The sequence below is a fragment of the Colias philodice genome, chromosome 2, assembly GCF_061535455.1.
Source record: "Colias philodice isolate Cphi_HAF_F1 chromosome 2, ilColPhil1 Martin Lab GWU primary, whole genome shotgun sequence".
NCBI lineage: Eukaryota > Metazoa > Arthropoda > Insecta > Lepidoptera > Pieridae > Colias > Colias philodice.
The window spans coordinates 8,793,799-8,798,100 of NC_143087.1; the positions used below are offsets into that span (position 1 = coordinate 8,793,799).

General features: G+C 32.5%; 1 long non-coding RNA gene across 1 annotated transcript; it reads right to left on the bottom strand.

The window, feature by feature from the left end:
* Positions 1 to 2,978: 2,978 nt before the first annotated feature.
* On the bottom strand, positions 2,979 to 4,302 carry LOC149490657 (uncharacterized). The gene is made up of 3 exons (XR_016317700.1): positions 4,139 to 4,302; positions 3,951 to 4,012; positions 2,979 to 3,876 (listed from the first exon to the last, which is right to left on the bottom strand). It is a non-coding gene; the product is annotated as an uncharacterized LOC149490657 (long non-coding RNA).

The window sequence follows — 4,302 nt, forward strand, 5'->3', positions numbered from 1 at the left end:
CGCTGAAGCATGATATTTCAGATTCGATTTTCGCTATGAAATTGAATTGATTGCTGGGGCAATTTGGCGAATCGAGTAGTTTGAGGAAACTTGGACCCAGAAATATTATTCCTTAGTTGATAATTCTGTACTGCAACCTTTTTATTCGATATAGATTGATCACTTCTCAATGGTAAAACATGTTATATAATATTAGATTTATATGTAACGAATATAGTCAGAATTGAGTGTGCTTGCGTGTTGGCAAATATTGGAAACGTATATGGGTGGAAACGATTGCCTATTTAGTAGTAACAAATTGTCAATCGACTTACGTATAACTCACGCTCTCTGCGAGTCGTTTGGAGATTCATATTACTAACCAATTCCATCAAAGACTGTAACTGTACTTGATGAATATTTAATGAAAAAGATTAAACTGCAGTTTGGCTTTGCTAGCTTAAAATTATCACTCCTGACGAATTTCTTTATAACTTGGCTATTGGCAAATAATAATTATCTTCATGAGAATAATTGCAATAACTTATTATTATTTAATGCAATTAATTAAATGAATAATATATTGTACTGTGTTCTAGTAGATTTATAGTAGATGTCTATAAGTTTTATGTTTAGGCCCTTCATGCTCGTTCAGTAAAAGGGTAAATAACGCATCGATGGTCAGACAGGGGATATATGGGCAATTCGTGGTTGATGTTTCGTCGTATTCGAACCGTAGCTCCCCCGAGTCTATCGAATGTTGCTACAAACCATCTGGATTAATATATGCTTCCTTATTTATACAGCTTATATGCTTCCTTATTTATACAGTAAACAGTAGATAATGTAACAGCGATGTTGACTACACTGTAACAAGGAAAATTTTGTATATGTAGGTACACATTATATTTCGGTTGTTTGAAATAAAATATATTTTAAAGTCTTCGAAGACATGTAGTATGTATTTATTTAGATGAAAGTACAATATGCTTACGTGAAACTTCAGAATTTAAACAGTGATTAAAAAGGCCCAACGTTTATTTAAAATTTGACCACAGTGCTACAGAAAAGATATAAAATATGGTGTTTTTCATGGTTACTTTCATGTTAAAGCACTGGCAATAGGCAGAATGTGAGAACTTTAATATGAGACTAGAGACCACAAAAGTGTAGCAACAGTATTCTATGCCTAGAAGACCTGCAGTATTCAATTTCATCGCTATAACGCGTTAGAAGCCCTTCACATACCTACCATGACAAAAGTAAATGTTCTATGGCATGAACAACGCAGTAAATACTGTGTGGGAAATAAAAGTTTACAACGTATCCGTTTATTTTCGTACCTTTTCCTGTACGAGTAATGGAAATAAAGTTTGTGAAAAATCTATTTAATGATAAGCGATAAAATAACTGAAATATTGCGCAGTGAATCAATCTCTGTCTCAGAGTGAAATGTATGTTTGTAAACATGTTCTATTTAATAATATATAATTCATGAGAATATATTATTGTAAGTACGTGCTACGTGTTAACAACAACTATTAAAAACAATATTGTTTATCTCAGTTAATCTCAGATAACCTCTTAAACAATTGAAATGCATAAGTCGACTTTACTGGAAAATAATATATCACTTTTTTAATATTGAACAAATTGACAATTTTATATATCAATAAAGTGTGATAAACGGAACTCCTAGACATTGCGTCGAACCACGGATGGATAATAAAACAACACTTGATTGTCACATGTTACCGTCACGAAATTGACCGATTCGGAAATTAACAAGCATGCTCAAATATCTGTGAATTTCGTAAATAAAATTAGTGCACCGCTCGTTTCAGTTGCTGGTTTACGTTCAAATGAATTCTGTTCTTAAAGGCTGCAGCCTGTAATTTAATTAGGGGGCAATTTGTGCCGCCTCTTGCACGAGACGTGCGCCGAATGCCGCGTTGTTCGACAAATTTCATTACAAGCTATTGTAGTATACAAGACTTTATCCCTCGAAGTGCCATCGCTTTAATCAGTTAGGGTATCATTGATGAAAATTGTTGCATTAAATATACGTAGTTGTAGGTAGTGGATTTGTTTTTATATTATGAATCAACAGTCACCACTCACCTACACCTAAAGGTATCAAATTCAAACAACTTTAATTGAAGTACATATCATGATTGATACGAAAAATTATTATATCTATTGTGTAATACTACTTAAAAATAATTACAATTATCTGCTAGGTATGTATGTATTACATATTAATATATTGATAATGCATATTTCTTATATGCAAAATCGCTCCAGTCAAGAAAAATTGGTAATCTAATGAATTCTTTTAGGATTTATTGCTAATATAGTTGACATTGAAAGGTTATGTGAGGGTGCGTTTAATCTTAGGGTGACCTAACTTTCGCAATCATGCCTCGAGACTGGATTAAGACGATACACAAAAAAAAATCCACTGCTTGGCGGGCGGAGTCTAATAGCTCGCTATCGCGAACGCGGGTGTGCGCGAAGTCATTCTTGCATACTCGCCGCGCTGCCGCTGGCCGACTCGGGACAAACATGTATGGAGTCGTCATACAGTTATAATATTGTTATACATATATTTAATTGTTGATTTATTGGTTTTATTTTCTTGCTTATAAACACAAAATTATCTTCTTTTTAACAACTACTTAGACATTATTAATAATTATTAATTATTATTATTTCGTAATGTTTACTTTATTACAAAATAATACAGGTTATAAATAATCTTTAAAATAACAAAAAATATTGTTAGTCTGAAAAAATGAAATGGTACCTAATTACGCGGACTTCTGAATTGATTTAGATAGAATTTGATGCTGACGTAGATATTACATCATGCCCAGAAATGAAAGGTACTATTTCTGAAAGAAGTTATAAACCCTAATTCTTCTCAGTCAAAGTCAAGAGTGGAAGATATCGGCTAATACAGTAAAACTGATGCGAAACTTTGGATGTTAATTTGTATATTTTTTTGTTAGTTGTTACTTAATCACGTCAAGACTACATTACCAATTTTGATAAAATATAGCTAATTGCCTGGATTTACACATAGGATACTTTTTATCCGAACTGAACACTTCTGTGGGATAAAACAGGATTCACGATATAACCTAATTCCACGCGGGCAAAGCCGCGGTCGGAATGATATTTTTTTAAATAAAAAAATTGTTTAAAAAAAACACAAAATATATTGACGCATGTATTTATTTTTTGCACTCTATTATAATTGTAATTATTCATTACAAATAATCAAAATAAAATAGCCAGAACAAAGTTAGGCCCTGGTAGGATAGGTAGGCAGGTACAGCAATGTGAGACGAACACTGGCTTATTTATACCAATAATAATGTATTATAAACATTAAATTAAGTTTACTTTCTAACAACAAAAATACATAATATTAGCTAATGTGAAAACGAATCAACCAATCATCCCACAACAATGAAATGTGCACACAAATATTCATCCAAATCGGTTCATGTGATTAGGAGGAGTGACTGCAGCGCCATCCTCCGGGCCCAATTGTGTTTCCAGATCACCCAGGAACTCAATTTAATATACTTACACAAAATTTTTCGAAATGAAAACTCACATTACTATGTAAATATGAATATAAACCGGTTTTAGTACTAAGCAATTTCCCGCACAGGTGTAGTAAGTATAAATGAAATAAATATCAACATCAAATTCTTTATACAACATACTTATCTACCACCTACTAAGAAATTCTTGAAATTTTTTCGTATTTTTTTAAAATATAATACTACTCCAACGAGCTCCTGTTCCATAATTCCATATTACGTCCACCATACTTCCACTAAGTTCACCATGATTTTTTATTTCTTTGCACTTTGTTGCTTTTTGCTAAAAATGAAATCATGCGATAAAACCAGTAGAGCGTTGATAACATACATTTTTGACTGAATAAAGGTACTTACGAAGGAGTGGGTTCACATTGTGAACAATCAGTGGGTTTATTTTCCTTCTGGATTCCGGATTTCTGAAAAGATTATTTATGCTATAAATGAAAAAATCTTACACATTCGTTATGTACTTAAAACAGGGGTACATATCAAACATCGTCTATAATACAATTATCATCAAATTTAAAATAAAACCAACTTACTTCATTAATTTGTTCCAATTGTAAGCATTCTTTTTCCTCCAACCTTTATGTTTCTTCTTCTTATTTTCTTTATTGTCCCCATTTGTCTCATTTTGTCTTATCGTGTTGTCACCCTTTTTTACGATTGCGCAAGCGACACAAGTTCCCCGTGTGATGGCCGTAGC